The 7228-nt window shown below is 40.5% G+C and overlaps 1 long non-coding RNA gene across 2 annotated transcripts in view; it reads right to left on the bottom strand.

The window, feature by feature from the left end:
• Positions 1-3166: 3166 nt before the first annotated feature.
• LOC141377787 (uncharacterized) overlaps positions 3167-7228 on the bottom strand; it is a 34183-nt gene continuing 30121 nt past the window's right edge. The window contains exon 5 of one of the 2 annotated variants that reach the window (XR_012390662.1): positions 3167-6412. This is a non-coding gene — a long non-coding RNA (uncharacterized lncRNA). The remainder of the gene's footprint in view (positions 6413-7228) is intronic. The other variant, XR_012390663.1, reaches the window with a different exon arrangement.

The following is a 7228-nucleotide window of genomic DNA, read 5'->3' as shown; positions in this document are numbered from 1 at the left end:
ACTAGTGTCAATTTAGCTTACCCAGTTCACCTAGTGCATGTCTTTGGACTTTGGGGAAAACCACGCAAAAACAGTGAGAACATGCAAACTCCCCACAGAAATGCCAAAAAACACAGCACCCAACTCCAACGACCTTCTTGCTGTGTGATGATAGTGCTGCCTACTAAACCTCTTTGATGCCCCTTAAAGTATTTAGTTTCTACATATTTTATTTTATGAAATGTCTTTTCATAACTTTATGAAACGTATTAAAATCACTATAAAAAGCAACAAACATATACATATCAACCAAGTATTCTGTAAAAGTTTTCATTTTTAACTGACCAACCCTTTATGAATATTTTTTTTTGCCTGATTGTTTAACATGATTCTCTTACTTTTGGAGATTCCAACCAACAATATTATAAAATGCCAATTTTTGTAATTTGTTTAAAACTAGGGCTGTGGCCAGGGCCGGAGCAAGCTGAGCTGCCGCTGTAGGCAAAGTACTATAACCCGAATGGTGGTGAGGGAGGTGTCGCAGACATAACTGAGGAAGCAAGTAGTGAGAGAGATGCCACCCTCTCTATTCTGCCGCACTAGGCGGCCGCCTAGGTCGCTTCTATAGACTTACCGGCCCTGACTGTGGCAATAAAACAGTGTGAGAAATAGATTCAGAGATTTTCAAAATGCATAGCTATACTCCCTTAAATCGATTCAGAGCTTAGTTTTTAACAGCAGATGGCGCTCTTGGCTAGTTTTTAACTGTACACTCAAATGCTTATGAGGAAGAGCGCTTGTGTGTTCGGTCAAGTCATATAAACTGGCTTTTATGACATTAATTTCAGGTAAACACAGCTAACTATGAACACTCTTGTAATTTAATTCTTAAATCATTCCTAACTTCATTATGATTATTTTAGTTTCAATTGGTTTCAAGCAGAGAACGGCTTTTTGTAAAACCTTGAGCGCCATCTGCTGTTAAAAAAGCTCAGAATCACCTCAAGAGAGAATAGTTCATTCATTCATTTTTTTGGGCTTAGTCCATTTATTAATCAGGGGTTGCCACAGCGCCAATTTATCCAGCACATTTTACATAGCGGATGCCCTTCCAGCCACAACACAACATTGGGAAACATCCACAACCTCTTGCACACACTCACATACACTACACCAATTTAGCTTGTTCAATTCACCTGTACCCCATTTCTTTGGACTGTGAGGGAAACCGGAGCACCCAGAGGAAACCCACACGAACGCAGGGAGAACATGCAAACTTCACAGCGAAACATCAACTGACCCAGCCACAGCTCGAACCAGCTACCTTCTTGCTGTGAGGTGATTGTGCTACCCACTGCGCCACCATGCTGCCAAGAGAGAATAGGGATGCATTTAAAAAAATCTCAGAATCAATGCAGCATTGATATCACAAGCTGTATTTGTTTAATGGCAGCCCATCAATAAACAACATTAATATGTTAACAAAACATAAAGCTCAGATTAGATCGTGAAAAACATTTATCTTAGCTTAGCAAAAATTATTGAATTGAATTTGACTATTTGCTTCTTACATTTAAAAAAAAAAACATTTCTTTCTTATTTAAATGTAATTTTCCTATTTATAGTGCTTGACTATTTTGTAGTTTGATTGTGCACTAATACTGATGAAACATAAAAAAGTTTTTATTTGTGCCTCATTCAGTGGAAACTAGGGATGTTCTGATTGATTTGCTGGAAATCCCTTTCGGCCGATAATCACATTTTATGACTTGATCGGTACTCTCCAATCTAATGTTTCAAGATTTCAATCAAAGTGTTTGTTTATGATTTTACAATTATTTTTGCGCATAAGACATGCACGTGCATACCCGGCAGTGCTACAACACGTAAGAAGAGAAATGAGGCGTGAGCAATCGCTGTGCTCCCAACACAGCAGCTAAAATATATACAGATGTGATGGGACCTCTGTTTAAACAGTCTATTGCAGGGTGTCAAACTCAGTTCCTAGAGGGCTGCAGCCCTGCACAGTTTAGTTCCAATCCTGCTCCAACACACTTAAGCTGTGGTCACACTAGAGTTTGTGTGTGCAAAATTCTGTCGTGCGGCGCTGCGAAAAGGGGCGGGATTAAACAACATGATTAGACATTAAAAAAGTGACTGATTGCCCCATGTTTTAAATTTCTGTCCAGAGAGGTCGGGTTTTGATCCTCGATTGGTCTCACGCAGTCAAGTGATGCAATTTCGCAGGTCAGAGTTCACAAAGCTTGATCTTTGCACCGCAGCAATCTGCAAAACTTGACGCATGACCCTGCGTTTCCTGTCTGACCCATTCGCGTGCCTATGAATGACTGCCAGTGCGAGTGCCAGTGTGACCGCAGCTTTACCTGTAGGTTTTAAACAAGCCTGAAGGACTCAATTACATAATCAGGTGTGTTAAATTAGGGTTGAAACTGAACTGTGCAGGGCTGCGGGCCTTTACCCTGCTGAAAAATCCAGCCATTTACATTTTACATTTAGTCATTTAGCAGACGCTTTTATCCAAAGCGACTTACAAATGAGGACAAGGAAGCAATTTACACAACTAAGAGCAACAATGAATAAGTGCAATAGGCAAGTTTCAGGTCTGTAAATTCTAAGAAGGAAAGTATTAGTATTTATTTTTTTTTTTTTGGGGTACAGTTAGTGTGATATTCAGAGAGGCAATTGCAGATTAGGAAGTGAAGTGGAGACTAAATAGTTGAGTTTTTAGTCGTTTCTTGAAAGTAGCGAGTGACTCTGCTGTTCTGATGCAGTTAGGGAGTTCATTCCACCAACTGGGCAGATTGAGCGTGAGCGTTCGTGAAAGTGATTTCTTCCCTCTTTGGGATGGAACCACGAGGCGACGTTCATTCACAGAACGCAAGTTTCTGGAGGGCACATAGATCTGCAGAAGTGAGAGCAGATAAGAAGGAGCAAGGCCAGAAGTCACTTTGTAGGCAAACATCAGAGCTTTAAATTTGATGCGAGCAGCAACTGGCAGCCAGTGCAAACGGACTAGCAGCGCAGTGACATGTGCTCGTTTAGGTTCATTGAAGACCGCTTGTGCTGCTGTGTTCTGGAGCAGTTGAAGAGGCTTGATAGAGTTAGCTGGAAGCCCAGCTAGTAGAGAGTTGCAGTAATCCAGTTTGGAGAGAACAAGAGCTTGAACAAGGAGTTGAGCTGCATGTTCAGATAAGAAGGGTCGGATCTTTCTGATGTTATAGAGTGCGAATCTGCACGATCGAGCAGTTCTAGAAATGTGGTCAGAGAAGTTTAGTTGGTCATCAATCGTTACTCCAAGGCTTTTCACCATTTTGGATGCAGTAATGGTTGCCCCATCCATCTGGATTGAAAAGTTATGGTGTAGAGTCGGGTTGGCAGAAACTACAAGCATTTCCGTTTTTGCGAGGTTCAGCTGAAGATGATGATCTTTCATCCAGTGTGAAATATCCAACAGGCAGGCTGAGATGCGAGCTGGAACCGAGGGATCATCAGGATGAAAAGAGAGGTATAGCTGGGTATCATCAGCATAGCAGTGGTAGGAGAATCCATGTCTCTGGATGACTGGTCCTAGAGATGACGTGTAGATGGAGAAGAGAAGTGGCCCAAGAACAGAGCCTTGAGGTACGCCAGTGTTTAGATGCTGTAGGTTGGACACCTCTCCCCTCTAAGACACCCTGAATGACCTGTCAGAGAGGTAAGATCTGAACCATTGTATAACAGTGCCCGCAACGCCCAGTGACTCGAGCGTAGATAGCAGGATCTGGTGGTTGACAGTGTCAAAAGCAGCTGACAAGTCCAGCAAAATGAGGACTGATGATTTTGAGTCTGCTTTAGCCAGTCTGAGATCCTCCACGACCGAGAGCAGGGCAGTCTCAGTTGAGTGGCCTTTCTTAAAGCCGGATTGCTTGTTGTCCATGAGATTGTTTTGAGTAAGAAAGTCCAGGACTTGATTGAACACTACTTTCTCCAAAATCTTGGCTATGAATGGAAGCAGGGATACTGGTCTGTAGTTGTCAAGTAGCGTATGGTCCAGGTTGGGTTTCTTTAGCAGTGGGGTTACCCTAGCCTGCTTAAATGAAGTGGGGAATAAACCAGAGTCAAGAGATGTGTTAATTATGTGAGTCAGTGTTAGTATGACTGCAGGAGAGATGGCTTGCAAGAGATGAGAGGGAATGGGATCGAGTGGACAGGTGGTTGCATGGCTAGATAGCACGAGTTTGGACACCTCGGACTCAGAGAGCTGAGAAAAAGAGGTGAGTGTGTGTGGTGTTGGTGGTGTATCTTGCGTGTTTGTTGTAGGTGCAGCAAATTGAGCACTGATTTTTGCAGTTTTGGTGCAAAAGAATGTAGCAAAGTCATCAGTAGTAAGTGTGGAGGATGCGGGTGGAGGAGGAGGATAGAGGAGGGAGGAAAATGTTTTCAAAAGTAGGCGAGCAGGGTAGCAATTGAGTTTGACCTCCCTGGTCTATTGGCACGACTTGCGCGAGTGATGGTCTCTTTGTTGCAAACATTGTATATCCAGTGCTGCTTTAAGCTCCATGAGCAAAGTCTCTTTAAGGCAAGTCATTTCACTCGATGGTCATCCTTAAAACACCTCTGGTGCAGTATGCTTAGGCATTCTGTCTGAATGGGGAAACATCAAATTCTTCAAAACAGCTACTCTTTGTGTACAAGATTGTTGGTGTTTGAGTAGTTGCTGTCATGTGATGTGACTTTGACTGGACAAACTGTACCTCACATTCATTTCATACAGATTACAAAACCAAAAAAAAACTTTAAGTCTTTTCAAGGGCCTCTGGTTCATTCAAAAGCACAGATTTCAAGCTTTATGTGTATGTATTTCTTATGTCTGTGAAGTAAGTATATTAGTTTCCAGTGCGTTTATTAATCACAAAAAAAAAAAAAAAAAACTGTCATAAAAGCACACGTCTGTTCCGAGCCTCTCCCTGGAGAAATAAAAGTCTACAGTGATTGCTGATTGGCTCCTGTACTAGAAGGCAGGACTTCATTTGCCATATTAACTGTTACACTTTTCTCCATTTAAAACTATACGAGTGACATGTCTTGTGTATTCTATAGTCTTTGTCCACGAGTCTCTTGTATATTCATAGCTCCTCCGCGAGACCCGCAAATCATGGCGACGAGAGAGAACAGCTCTCGAGAGGCACATTGATGAAGCGCTACAGTTGTAAGATTAAATTAATATATATCTTTTTGTAATAATATACATATTGCAATAAACAGAAGTTTATAGGCCTATTTCCATAGTTAAGAAGTCATACATTTATAGGTTGCTTTTTTAACTTTGCCAAAAAGACATGTAAGGCATGTTAAATTATTATGATCTGCAATGTTTCTAAAATGCATTGTCAATCATTTTTCTTATCAGTTTTTTAAATAGTTTTTATCTCTTTGTTCTGTAAAGCTTCTTCTGTTCTGACCATGACATGTCCACACTAAATCATTATAAGAGACATGTTTAGGAATTATATGCAACATTCTTTATTTATTCTCTTAGGTGAGGTGAGATCTCCACTTAAATATCATACTTTGAGGGAAAATGTGCTTATTGCATTAGCATGAAATATCAGAATCGGTACTCTGTATCGGTCTATCACGATGACAAGGAATCGATACTCTGTATCGGCTTCAAAAACCCTGATCGGAGCATCCCTAATGAAAACTGATTCTTTGAAGAACCGAAAAAAGTTAAATTGTGGAATCACTGTGAAAATCCCCTTTTGATTCTTGCTGATACCTTAGATTTTAAGAGATTAGCTGTTCGAACTTGTGATCAATATGGCTTCCAACTGACTGAACAAAAAAATAAATAAAAAAACACCTGACCCAAACTTTCCCCCAAACCAGACTTGCTTTACCAAAGAAATATGTTTGCAGAGCAGATAAAAAAAACAGTATCTCATTGTTAGCAGAAATCTGGTCTTGGTTTCTGTCCCCACACAGTTTGTAATCAAATCTGCTGAAGACTGAAGTCTCTGCATGGAGCCAGAGTCATTCAGGTCAGCTTATCCTTAATAAACAGAGGTTTTTCTTCCAGTGAGGTGCTCTATGGGAAGAGCTTTTATGTTAATAAGAGCAATCCACGCTCTATAAACAGTGCTAGCGCGCTCGTCAGGGGTCCCTTTTTGAAACCTAAGGGTCTGCTTATATAAGGTTCATCTTTTTGGTTCTGGACCGTGTGAACCGTGATTCGTAGGGGCACGACATTCCACAGATATTGTGTGGCGGTCTGAGAGAGAGATTTGAGTGCCAGAGATCCATACGGAGGGATGGGATGATATGCGGATGGCTGGAGGCAGGAGGCCTCCGTTCTCAAAACACACAGACAGACGCCACGACCCTGATGCCCCTCAACACACCACTGCACTGACTGACTCCATACACTGCCCTCCTGCAGAAAAAAAAAAAAACTTTACATTCTAGAGATCAGAGCAGATGGTTCACTGATATTGCAATGCTTTTTTATCTTTGCATCTGTTTGTGTGCTGATTTAAATATTGCGGAGTCATTTTATGACTGCAGTCATTTTCATCTGATTTGTTTAGTAACCATAAGTAAAAAAAAAAAAGATAAACAATTTTATTTACATATTTAAGTTTTTACACATTAATATTTCTCCTTTTAATGTTGAATTACGACAGTGTTTATTAACTTACATTGCAATTTTTTTCCCGATATTTTCGAGTATATTATAATATATAGATTTTTTAAGATCTCCTACTTATGAATCATGCATTGGTTTAGAATTGTCGGCATAGGTGCATTTCCACTGTGAGAGACAGAATTTAAATATAAAAATCAATTTATTAAAAATTATTTATTTGTAAATTACTGTCTCAAATAAGTATTTGATCATTTGAGTCAAAAATGTTTAATATTTGATACTAAAAACTTTAACAATTACAGAGGTCAAATGGTTCCTGTAGTTCATCATTGGGTATGTACACACTGCAAGGTGAAAGCAATTGCATCGACAGTTGAGTGGTTATTTCTGTATGCAAATTGCTGAGGGTCAGTGTGAGTGGGCAGTACAGAGCAGATGTAGTTTTTAATTAGCTTCTCAAAGCACTTGCTGAAGATGGGTGTCAGAGAAAAAGGACGCCAGTCATTCAAGCATGTGGTTTTAGCTAATTTCGGTATAGGCACTGGTAGCTGTCTTAAAGCATGTGGGAACCACAGACAGAGAGAGCGAGAGGTTAAAGATGTC

The sequence above is a fragment of the Danio rerio genome, chromosome 15, assembly GCF_049306965.1.
Source record: "Danio rerio strain Tuebingen ecotype United States chromosome 15, GRCz12tu, whole genome shotgun sequence".
Classification (NCBI taxonomy): domain Eukaryota; kingdom Metazoa; phylum Chordata; class Actinopteri; order Cypriniformes; family Danionidae; genus Danio; species Danio rerio.
This window is presented reverse-complemented; position numbering and strand designations above follow the sequence as displayed.